Source organism: Saccostrea cucullata, unplaced genomic scaffold, assembly GCF_032062105.1.
Source record: "Saccostrea cucullata isolate Sc308-1 unplaced genomic scaffold, CSIRO_AGI_Scuc_v1 ctg57, whole genome shotgun sequence".
Classification (NCBI taxonomy): domain Eukaryota; kingdom Metazoa; phylum Mollusca; class Bivalvia; order Ostreida; family Ostreidae; genus Saccostrea; species Saccostrea cuccullata.
This window is the reverse complement of record NW_026938498.1, coordinates 498,059-511,867: the sequence shown is the minus strand read 5'-3', so window position 1 is coordinate 511,867 and position 13,809 is coordinate 498,059. Positions and strand designations below refer to the sequence as shown.

The 13,809-nt window shown below is 30.2% G+C and overlaps 1 pseudogene; it reads left to right on the top strand.

The window, feature by feature from the left end:
- The first annotated feature begins 2,275 nt into the window (after positions 1 to 2,275).
- On the top strand, positions 2,276 to 13,241 carry LOC134250482 (dnaJ homolog subfamily C member 3-like; annotated as a pseudogene).
- The last annotated feature ends 568 nt before the right edge of the window (positions 13,242 to 13,809 follow it).

Genomic DNA, 13,809 nt, shown 5'->3' with positions numbered 1-13,809 from the left:
AAACTGTCACAAATAAATTAATTATTTCACGCTCTCCTTTCATGTAAATTACAAATTTTAAATTAATTGTCACAATTAAACATAGAATTTTAAAAGAATAAACTATATAGAAACTTTTACAAATCGATACATTTTGTAGATATATAGATAAATGTAATATTATTTAACAATTTTTTTGTAATGTTTTATAATTATATGATAATTATATGAAATTAACAATGTACATGTATTTGATACGAGAAAAGTAAGTACATGTAAATAATTATATCATCTTTTTTTGAATGATTGCGAAAAAAAATACTGCAGCTTATGTTATTATTACGCCGCACAACTTCATGGTGCTGTCGCGCTATCTTGCATTAAAGTTGCATTTATTTAACAGTTTAAGTTTCAGTCGTATTTTATCATGCAGCTCAGATAAAGTTATTCCCGTGTGTAACTCAATATGTGCAGGTATTTGTTTTCTATAACCTTTAAACACAGACTCCTGTTTCTGTGATAAATTTTAACCCATAGTATAAAACTATACATGTACTATTATACTTAAAAAAAAAAATAAATGAAACAAGTGTCTTTGCACTTCAAATAAGTTTAACACCCTTTGATTTTTCTTTCTTTATATATCTGTGACGACCGCATTGAAAGCCATATACCACTGTATACTGTTTTTAATATTATGTTCGATCATGTACATGCATTTTAAATACCATGTTTAAAAAATGAAATAATTCAAGTATGCCTACCTTAAGATGGTAATCTCCGTGGACTTTCTGAGATGAGGAAAACATTTCCTCAATACTCATATATACGTTAATACTTTTTATTGTACTATGAAGTCACAAAGGTCTGACGTCACGGCGTTGCTATATACGTTTTTCTTTATTTTTAATTTTTGATTTTAAAAATAGCTAGATTATAAAAATAGTAAAAAAAATAATTTTTTTTAAAATATAGGTAAAAATAGCTAGATTGATATAAATATGGTTTTCCAGTCGAAATTAAAGCGATGCTTATACCCGCTTTCTCTATTTTTTTTAAAAGATGGAACTATAGGAAAATCAAGTTTAATACACCATTCCTGATCGTCTACTACATGTATGTAAGTTTTGAAGTATATTTGTTTTGAACATATTTTATTGTTATAAAGGGATTGTGCACACTATTAATTTATAGTTATTACACCCTCTCCCTACATCGATGTAAATTACAAATTCAAATTGCCCCAGTTAAACATATAGAATTTTAAAGAATAAACTATTTGCAAACTTTTACAAATCGATACACTTTGTCGATATATAAATAGATCTACATATAATATAAAAAATTAAAGTATATTTTAAAAATGTTTTATAATTATTTGAATTAAGTTAACAATTCAATTGATACGAGAAAAGTAAGCAAAAAATTATATAATCCATTCCGAATTCGAATTATTGCGAAAAAAAAAAAATATAACATTGTATATTAATTAAATTTGCTAAATTCAATTAATGTCCCCGCTAATTGAATCTCATGTACTGGTTTCTTAATAAATAATTGATTTAACTTACAAGTATGCGCCGCCGCGCAATTTGGGACATAAACTTGGAAGGGGGCTTTCCGTGTAATTCGGAGTTAGATACGTGTGTTATTATTACACTATGGGTTAAAAAATTATTATTGAAACAAGTGCCTGTGACCTGGCATTACGAGGATGAAATTAAATAACATTAAATACGAATTTTCTATCATTTCTTGAAAAGGAAGGGGGTAGACAAATTAAATTTAAACAAACTTTCGCGATCAAAATAAAAAGTACCAAACTCAAAAAAGAAGGGGGGTTCAACTTTTAAAGTTTTAAAGTTTTTAAAGTACATAAACATAGGAGAAGAATGATGGGGGGGGGGGGGGCTTCTAAGTGAATAATACTTTTCTTTATTTAGTCATACTTCCTCGCAAAGATAGTGAGCATTTTTCAAATATTAATTGATGAGTTTTTTGGTAGAATGTATTATAGCTATTATTAAAATAATAAAATTGCATTTTTCTATTTGTCGTGACTGAAGTAAACTATATCAGGTCTGGAATTAATTTAGAGAAAAATTCCACTTTAATTATGTTTCTGATTTAATTTAATGTACACATGATAATCCCTTGAACAGGTTAAAAAAAAAATAACAATCCTTTTGACGTGTTTTTCAACCATTGGTCCATTTACATTTTACGAACGAGCTATTTAAGTTGATGACCTATGACCTGGAAGTTTATTTTTTGACCAATCAAAGTAGACCACGAGTTACAATTTTGATTTTCTGCAAAGAAGAGTCGAGAAAAGTTGACAGATCAGTGTAACCTGCATTTAATAATTTTACGCGATGTCCCTCTGAATTTTCATCATGATTGAGGAAAAAATAACAGATATGAACATGGGAGGAGTTGTAATTTTCACCAAATCCTTATTTATATTTCTACTACTTGACGTTTACCTCAAAGGTTTGTCTTGAATTTCCTCTGTTTTATATTAGTTCGAGTTTTCTCGAATACTTGTGAATTTAGCTTTCAAATCTTTTGATTTATAATTTAAATTTTGTTTTGATCAGGATCATATGCCATTAATAGCAAGGAGGTGGAGCAGCACTTAGAGATGGGGAAGAAACTGCTGGCTGCTGGACAGTTGGCAGAAGCCCTCCAACATTACCACTCTGCAGTTGGTTAGTGTCCCATCCCTCGTTTCATCTCTCTCTCTCTCTCTCTCTCTCTCTCTCTCTCTCTCTCTCTCTCTCTCTCTCTCTCTCTCTCTCTCTCTCTCTCAGCAAAACCTTGAGAGAAAAAACACAATAATGAATCATCATATTCAAAATTGACAAACAACATCATGAACAATTCAACATATATCAATATATCAATACATATAACTTACATAGGATAGGGCAATTGGTAACAAATGTTTACTTTGTGATAATGTATAAAACACATTCATAGACTGATAAAAGAGAGAAAGGAAAAGAGATAATCTAAATTGATATATACAACATTATGTACATTATCCATGGAATTGGTATAATTTTGTTTTTAATGGCAATTCAAATCATTGGTTTCACTTGTTTTAATTGAACAACTGTAGATAGATATACAGAGTTTTTGATGAATTATTGGATAATAAAAAAAAGAATTGTTTTATATGCCTATAATTCTATGACTCACTAATGTAAAAAAAAAAATTAAGTTGACATAATATTTTTCAATTGGGTAATGAAAACTTCCAAGGAAAAATATTTAGATGTATTCATGACTGCATGATGTGAAGAAAAAGTTTCAGATGAAATAATATGTTTTAATTGGATAATGAAAATTTCAGCAAAAAATATTATTTTAGTATTATAACAATCATTGTGTGACTGCATATTTTTTTTAATGAATAATAGAAATTACAAGGAGAAAAAATTACAAGGAGAAAAAAACATTGACAAATGTTTAATATTATTTACTTTACATTCATGACTGGAGTAAAAAACAAAATAAAAAAAAACAATTTGTAATATGTTTGATTTTAGTTGTTTTCCATGTTTTTAATATGTATAGTTGACAAAAATTAATGAAAATATTTCTCAAATTAGGCCTATTTTAATGGAAAGTAAAAAAAAAAAAGTCGATGACAGTGTTTTATTAAATTAGCAACCCTTACTATTTTTAGATGATACAAGGAGAAAGATTATACAACTTTTGTGATAAAGCACACACATTCCCAGACCTGACCAAAAGCAAAAAAGGTACCTTTTTTCCCAAAAGAAAGGTGTATATTTTCCAATTTCCATAGCAAATATTAATTAAAAATTAAAAGTCCAAGAAACTTAATTAAAAATAAACCAAACAAAACACACTTGCAAATAAAGTGAAACTGATATATTTTATTCTTGTCCATTCGATATTGATGAAATATTTAATTTATTGTGTAACCAACTATGAGTGCAGAGTATCTTGTCTTTATGAAAAAAACATCATTTTGGTTTCAAAAATAGATATTTCTTTTAAACATTAGTAAGCTGCACCTAGAAACATACCCACGCTTGCATGTTCAATTCAATTCATGGTATTGGTAGAAAGTTGTCCATTGTGACAAGAAATTTTAGGACAATGTGACTAGCACTGTCACTCGGCAAAACAAATAACCGCAATATTCAAAGATAGTAATGACAAAGCTAATGTACTTTTTAAATAGCCTATGTACCCATGTTTGTCCTGTTTAACTGTTTATTCAAAACCAGATTTAAATTGATGACAAAATGCATGAAAAGCAAAATTTGAGGACATTCCCTGAATTTTGGTTATCCAACTTTTAAAATGACGATAATTTTCCCAATTTGAATCACATTTTAAACAATGCAATTCCTTTTTTATTTTCTTAGGATTTAGTGCACTTTACATGGCTCAAAAGTGATTAAATAACTAATCACTAAACATAGTTTATATCAGCTGTATTGCATTTATTTTCATAGCTCAATGATACGAGAGAGGTCCTAATTTAGGAGGTTCCTGCAAGGAAACAATTTAAACAAATATTTTATTTCTTTCTGAACTCTCAATTTTTTTTTTTCATGGATGCATAATTGGGAAAAAAAGATTCAAAACTGGGAAAATATGGCTGATTTTTAAGCGGTTAGCTTCGCTAGCCGCTTTATGGCATGTGTCCGATTACCTCACCTGTTGAAACTTCCATAAGGCGCTACCTATCGACAACGGAAACTTCAACAAAGCCTCTACCTAGTACCTATGATTTGTTTCTAACACATATAACATATGCTAAATAAAATCAAGATTATCAAAACAACATAATTTTTCGGTTTTTAATTTTTTTCTGATTTTGTTTGTCAATGAAATAAATTTATAATTGTTGTATTAAAAAATGTTGATGTAGGAGCATTTGGTTTCCTAGACATCAGCTGATGGCGATCGGGCCCTGTGACGAAATTCGAAGTCAGCATGAAGTTTAGCTGATAACATTATCAATGCGTTAGATTTGAAATTTAGGAAGAAATGTATAGCGAGAAATATCATATTTGAACCTAATGCTACACGAAAACCAGTAGGCATATCCGATTTATGTGTTAAATTGAAGCCTGAATCGAACAGGTGGTCAAACTTTGCACACCTTGTGTATTTATATATAGAGGGGGTAGAATGTTTCGATATTTGGCTAATTTTTACATAAAAATTCAGGTGCCTGTGATTAATTATAAGGCACTCAGAACAAAATTTTGCAAGTGGTTTACTGGGCACAGGTAAATTTTACTAAAGGGGTTGAAGGTTATTACACTGCAAAACATAGGAGAATCTCTCCAAACATTTTCAAATTTCATCCCTTTAATTATATAAACATTTTACACGAAGAAAGCCTTTATATAGAAATACTGAATACATCTGTAAGTTGTACAGTTATGAAAAAATGATTCGTTTTTTTTTTTTCTAAATTGAAATTATTTAAAAGATGATAAAAGCTTTGTTTTTCCAACATAAATTCCTGTACTCAGTCTAATTATTACAAACGATTTTAAACGATCACATTTTTATTAAAAAAAAAAAATAATGGGAGCCTGAAAATATTAAAATTAATTTTAAAAAAAATGGAAAAAATTTAATCGGCATTCGATCCTTTTCTAAAAATCAGCCGATATAAAATATGCAGCGTTTTATAAGAGGCATGAAAAATCTTGACAATTAGCACAAATTGAAAATTATATCTAATGAATGATTATTTTTGAAAGTTTGCTAAATTCCTATGCAAGGTATAAGTTGTAAAAATACTTTTTAAATTTGAATTTGTCCATATTGTTAATTATCATTTTGAGCCTTCGAGAAGTAATAAAAATTTTAAATACAGATGCTTACAGGCATATTGATAGAAATTCGCATACTTGATTTTTAGTAAAAAAAAAAAAACAAAAAAAAACAATGTATTGCTTATGCAACATATTGAAGAAAGTGACAATGATACCTAGGTAATTCTTGCAATGGACAATTAAATTGTTTGTTATACACTGACTTTTAGTGAACCTTTGAATTTTTAAAATACTAGTATTGATGGATTAAACAACAACTTCCCTTTTTATACAATATTTCATGAAAAATATTTACCAAATACTCAGTATATGTTCGTTTATACATATCGTGCAAGACTCTTTTTTAAATAATTGTCATATACCATTTACTTATTCGAACATTTAATTGTATGAAAAGTCAATAATGTACATTTCTTAAAACTTTATTATCTTGTTTACTTTTTCTTCCTGTGAGAGAAATAGTTCATAATATTAAAAAACAGATGTACTTTAAATCTGTATCAAAATACAGAATGAACAGTGATCAGTCAAATAAGAACGAGTCCTTGAAAGTTCCGGTGCCTAGGAGAAGTAGCATCCCAATGACAGGTCACACCTGCTACCCGCAGTGAGCCTATGAAACTGATGCTCTCTGAAATTAATTAATTCTCTGCTCGTCCATCCGTTATTCTCAGCCTAGCCAGCTAAAGATCTATGTACAAAGCAAACCAATTAATCTAAAGAATTTGAATTATCATTTTATTTTCTTTTTGAGTTGTTTGCTATAGTAGCCTTTACAGTTACCTAATTTCAGAATCAATAGAGCATGAAAGCCAATTAAATTTGCAACATCGACATAATTATTTTTTTGTTCTGAGCACTTTTGGACGCCACCAATGGAGACAATTAGGGAGAAATTTTTGGAAATTGAACTTCCTGTCTTTCAAACTGAAAATCTCATTGATATTTTGAAACAAACATTTGTGACATTTGTGTTATTGGTTTTACCATTTAGTTTCCTACAAAATTCAGCTTGTTAAGATTCATTTTTTATCGCTGATGACATTGGAAAAAGATATTCTTACTTTTTCATCATTCAATGCATTTTTTGTTATTGTACACTGTACATATTCGATGAAAGCATGCTAACCGCTTTTTAACTTTCAGTACTTTGATTTTTTTTTAATGTTCTAATTAGCTTCAAAACCCCTGAGAGAAAGGAAAAGAGATAATCTAAATTAATATATACAACAACATTATGTACATTATCCATGGAATCGATATAATTTTGTTTTCCATGGCGATTCAAACCATTGGTTTCACTTGTTTTAATTGACAGACTCAATATTTTCAGTTGTAACTTCTAATTAAACATTTCTTAATTTTAGATGGGGACCCAAACAACTACATGACTTACTTTAGAAGAGCAACAGTTTTTCTAGCCATGGGAAAATCTAAATCTGCTTTACCTGACCTGACAAAAGTCATTGAACTAAAGCCAGATTTTACTGCTGTAAGCCTTGAAATGACATTTCAAATAATATTTAAGAAAGACTTAAATTCATTTTAAACTGTATAAGGTAGAGACATCTATAGGCTATCAGAATTTGTTTGTTAGATTTTATTTAATTTCCATGAGTTAATGTAGTTGACTAATTTAACTCACTTCTCAAATTAGGCAAGGATGCAGCGAGCCAGTGTTTTATTAAAGCAAGGAAAACTTGATGATGCAGAGAAAGATTATAAAGCAGTGGTGAGAAAGCACACACATTCCCACACCTGACCAAAAGCAACAGTAGAGTTGCATAAGAAGTATAAAATTGAATGTTAATTTTACTTCAATGAATGAAGTCAGAATTTTAATCTAGAGCAATATAGGATATGATATGTCTTATTCTTGTCAGGGATATTGATGAAATATTTATTCATTTGAAACCAACGTGCGCTTGTCGTTATGAATAAATTGTATACTTGCATGAAATCCATCCTAGCATCAGTACAAAAGAAACTGCTTGCATGTAAAATCAGTTGGTGGGAGGTAGGATAAAAAGCAGTTGACTAGCACAATGCATGTGAATTAAAGTGACATTCCCTAACTTCTTTCTTTTTAAAAAAAAAAACAAACATGGATCACATTTAAAAAAAATGCCAAATTCCTCTTTTATAACTTTTGTGCACATATGGATTTGTGAATGGCTTGTTTATATCAGCTGTTGTTTAATTTAGTTGGAGAGAGGTCCTAATGAGGAGGCTTCCTCTCAGCTTACTTCTATGGCTGAACTGCGACGAGACATCGAGGAGGCTTACATGCTAGTGGAACACGGTCAATTACCTGGTGCTGTTGAACTTCTAGGGAGGGCCATTGAGGTATATTTCTGTCTTCTTTTTGATATCTCTACAATAAACAAAGGAACAAACTACGTTTTTTCATATATATAAGTGTGCATTGAATTTTCACTTGCTGTATATACCAGGATTGAATTGTAGTTCAGGGAGGGCCATCAAACTTAGATGAGCCGCTTTTGATCTCAGTATCATTTTTCTACCATTAATTCCTTTAGTAAAAGTGACAGAGATCAAAAGTGAGCTCAACTAAGTTTTATGGCCCCAAGGCCAGTTCTAGAAAACATGTACATGTGATTTGGCATTTTTATATGGAAAAAAATCCAACTGTTACACTAGAATAAAATTTTGCAAATGGTTTAAATACCAGTAAATTTTAATAAATCTAGCTTATAGAATGACACAGCAAAATATTGTTATTTTTAAAAATTATAGAGAATTTCAAAAAAGTTCAAATTTCTGTAGATTATATAAACATTTTTTTCATGTCTTTCTAAAATGCTAGCATAAGTAAGAAACAAAGATTAGATATTTTTTCTTCTAAACTGAAAAGTCATTAAACTGTCTTTGTAATTTTCCAACAGAAATGTCCTTGGGATCCAAGCTTACACGAGACAAGAGCAGAGTGCTACATACAAATAAAAAAGCTATAAGTGACATACGCCCCACAACGTCCTTACGGAGCGACAACAGACCAGCGTTTTATAAGATGAGCGATCTCTACTACAAGCTGGGGGAGGCAGAGGAATCACTAAAGTAAGCGTTTAATCTGAAAACTTTCAACGTTGAATCCAACTCTCTGTTTGCATGTGTGTTTTTGTTTGGCACACCTTCATTCAACCATAAAATATAGAATACTGTGAAAACTCTGATTTATGGTTAATTTTCAATGTTTTCATGATAGGAAGAGACTTATAAATTCATGTCCTTTATAAAACATTAAAATTTCAAACTACAAGTCCTACACTCGACAACTGCAAAATTAAATCCAAATAGGCCTTCAAACCACAAAAATTTTATAGATTTTGATTTTACTGTAAATATCTTGAAGGTAGATTTCTTTGGTGCATAAATGTTTAGCATAGATGTGTATGAATTCTTTTCCAGAGATTTGTAAAAACATACATCTTGGCTATAAATTAATCCTTCATATTCCCTCTCTTCCCTCACAGTCAAATCAGAGAGTGTTTGAAGCTAGACCCAGATGACAAGCAGTGCCAACCCCACTATAAAAAGGTCAAGAAACTCGTCAAACAACTGAACGCAGCTCAGGAGGCCAAGGTCGCCGGCCAGTATGATGAGTGTCTGAACAAAGCAAAGCAGTTCATGAAGGGGACCCAACGTAGACTACCAGCTCAAGGGACAATCATATCTCTGTCATTGTTATGGAAAGGTAAATTTTGGCAGGTCCACCCAGAACGGAAAAAAATGTCTTTGATATTCATATTTGAAATATTTTTTTGTTTTCTGTATCATATTTCCTAGGGAAATGAATTGGTAAATAAATTTTTTATACGAAGAAAAATCTCTCATTTTTATAGAGAAGGATGTGTAAACTTTTAACACAATGTGCACTTTCATGTATTTAATTTCAAATTGTAAATTTAAAATTTCATTATAACCATATATTCTAAATTCCAAATGTTTTACTATTTTGTTACTTTCTATATTCCCAATATGTTTTATTTTCAGAAACATATTGAAATCAGTATCTTAATATGAATATACACTTGAATCGTTGTAGGGAGGCAATCTTCAGGACGCTTTGATGCATTGTAACAGATTATTGAGCAGAGAAGATATATATGTATTTAGCCAGTGAAAAATGGGACGAAGGTACAGCAACAGCTTAGCTAATGATTAGAATGATATACCCGGTAGTTATATAAACTTTTATTATATACACTTGTTAGTTAGTAGATGTTCACTTTGAATTCATGTGTGTATATCTTTTTATTTTTGTTTGGAGAGAGCTGTGGACATAACTTTATTTTTGAGATGAAAAACTTCAACTCTGCACAAGAGCAATTATGAACTGCCAAAAAATATGTTTATGATAAAAATCATGGGAAGTGGAGACTGGAGAATTTTATGTCTTATATGTTTGTTTGGTAATCATGTAAACTTTTTATTTCAGCAATTAATGATTTCCAAAAAGCAACCAATATAGACGAACATAACCGCAGGGCTCAGGATGGATTGAACCGTGCACAGAAACTGTTAAAACAATCAAAGAAGAGAGACTATTACAAAATTTTAGGAGTTAAAAGGTTTGATATCCTTTGCATTCATTAGAAACAATCAATTTTTTTCAAATATGTTCAACTTTGCTTCTAATGCATTCTGGTAGCATGTAAAGGGAAGTAACTTTTACCCAAACATAGCTAACATGGAGTTTCTGTTACATTTTCATTAAAGTATAATCAAGTTGTGCGTTTTCTTTTTAGAACTGCAAGGAAAAAAGAAATCTTAAAAGCCTACAGAAAACTGGCAGCTAAATGGCATCCTGATAAATATGAAGGAGACAATAAACCCATGGCCGAGAAGAAATTTATAGACATCGCTGCTGCCAAAGAAGTTCTTACAGATAAAGGTTTGGCTATATTCAGAGTATCAGTTTTCATATGAAGGAAAATCTCTCATGTGTACATGTGCATGTATATTCATGTATATATGTACAATGGATAATAATCTTTGAATGAACTTGAATGTTGTTCAAAAGATATATATATTTTTTTTTTAATGAAGAAAATCATCTCTTAATAGTATTAACTAATGTTTAAAAGCTCGGTATAAATTTGTTATTAAGGTGTCTGTGAGTTTGTGTGTACTACATGTTTCATGCTATCATTGTCTATTATTATGCCCCCCTTCGAAGAAAAATTCCATATTGCTTTGCTGCTGTCTGTCGGTCCACTTAGTTTACGTCCATTTTCTTCACAACAGTTGCACATACTGAAATGAAATTTGGTATACAGATATATCAGATGAATATGTAGATCAAGTTCTGGTTTGGATATGATTGTGCTTTTCTTGACAGAATTATGCCCCTTGGACTTAGAAACATTCCAATTATTTACAGTTTCCGTTCATTTTCTTCACAGAGGTTGCTTATACTGAAATGAAATTTAGTATACAGATTTATCAGATAAATATCTAGGTCAAGTTCTGTTTTGGATACGATCGCACCATTTTTGACAGAGCTATGCCCTTTTGGACTTGGAAAAATTCCAATTTGGGGGGAAGGGGGGCATTAGTGTTTTACAAACATCTCTTGTTATGCTATCTTATCTATTATAATGCTGTCATTGTCTACTATTATGCTGTCATTGTCTACTATTATGCTGTCATTGTCTACTATTATGCTGTCATTGTCCACTATTATGCTGTCATTGTCTACTATTATGCTGTCATTGTCTAATATTATGCTGTCATATCTAATATTATGTTGTCATTGTATAATATTATGCTATCATTTCAGAAAAGAGACAGAAATTTGATAATGGTGAGGATCCATTAGACCCTGAGCAGCAACAACAGGGAGGAGGGGGTCCATTCTGGCACGAGGGCTTTAACCCATTCGGAGGGGGCGGATTTAAATTTAAATTCAACTTTAATTAACGAGGTGCCTCATATTAGGAAAACTAGACAATTTACTAAAAAAAATACATTGTATTTATTGATATCAAGTTACATGTGTGTACATGTGTTAATGTGTATGTGAGGGTGCTATCATTTTGTTGAGGATAATGTTGGATCTCACGTATGGCAAATAAGTCAGTCTCAGCACCTGCCTTTACACCATGAATGAATTTTTTTATCTTCGAGGGAAAATATTGTATCATGTAAGAAAAAAATATTATCTGTGATCTTAATGTTAATGTTGTGTGGTGCATGTTGCTGATTGGGTTAATGTGTCTAGAAGTGGTAAAATGTCTGGTGTATGAATGCCTGTGTATGATAAAGAAAATTTGTGATTTAATATGTTGGCTGTAGGTAAGAGTATTTTTATCATACAAAGACAGCAAGTGTGACAGTGTAAAATAATATATTGCTTTAGTTATTGAACTCTGCAAAGCAAATTTAAAGATTTAATGCAAGTTTAAACCCAAAAAATGACATGTTTTTGAATACATGTACATGTACTTTCTATTCAATGGAGAAATTTCTGTAATATTTATATGGGTCTGAGTTATAGTGCTAAATCATTTTAGAAGAAAATCTCAATCAAATAAATGAAAATTATTTTATATATACATGTACATCTATTAAATATTTATGTTTTCAGATGAATTTATTTTTAAAGAAATGTATACGAAAAAAAGAAATGAAAACGTTTGATGAGTGAATAATATGGATGTGATTATATAAGTTTTTCTTTCCATTTGTTCTTTTTATATTATTACATATGTATGCAATGCATGTACATAATGTACTTGTATGTGAATGTTTATTCTTAATGAAATCCAAAGAAGAAAAAACCTGCAAAGGGAGTTCTCCAGAACATCAAAGTGAATGTTTGTAATACTGTAAATAGAGTAAATGGTCTTCAATCTTGATGTAAATTCTACTCAGGGGGACAGTGAAACTTCTAGCCAACATTTTACATTTCATGATTCATGACTTGCTAGTGTTAGTGATTTGTCAGTCAAAAGAGTGAAGAAATTTGTAAAGAGTAGCAGTAAATATTTTACAAGTTACTATCAGTAATTTATTCTGAATTTGTACATGGAAAATAATTTGTCAAAGCAAGGAAAAACTGTTTATGAGATTTTTTTTGCTTGTTTTTTTTGTTTGTTTGAATTCATGTGAATTCACTTTTTTATGGTACCTATCATCCATTGAAATTAATAAGTTTCAAAACTTGAAAAAATTCAGGAAAACAATGGAAAAGTGAAACAGAAGTTAAAAATGTCTTTAATTGTCAATTATATACATTCAAAATTGTAATAAGTCTGCACTGTCAGACATTGTGTAGGTGTATAATGTGATACAGGGCCTTTAGAAGGAATAATGCATTGATCACAGTGGCTTCATTTATCATTTCACTGTACGGTCTCACTGAGACAATTTTTTGTTAACGATGAAGATGTTGAAAACAAATAACATTGTGTAGGTGTATAATGTGATACAGGGCCTTTAGAAGGAATAATGCATTGATCACAGTGGCTTCATTTATCATTTCACTGTACGGTCTCACTGAGACAATTTTTTGTTAACGATGAAGATGTTGAAAACAAATAAAATGCAAAATCCTATGATCCTGCTTTCTTTCTATATAAGGTCTCGGTACCATTCATAAACTGAGAATAGATATAATGAATAACAGATAAAATATGAGATTTAATGTTTAGTTTTAATTAATCAAACATTTTTTTTAAAGTTTATTAAATGAAGTATATAAACATAATGCTGTCCTTGATTTTAGTGCATTTACTGGAAACTTTCTAACAGCATTAATAAGCAGTGAAAAATCCTCACTGTTATACTATAAACTGAAAATAGTATATAAGTGCTAATTTTGAAGTTATTTTCTAAATTAAACAATTTTCATGTGTTTCTTTCTGAATATTCTACAATGTACATGTACATGAATGCAGTTTCGGAAATAGCTACGAATAGGTTTGATTTTCACCATTATAGGTATGGAAATCTTTGACAATTTGGACCT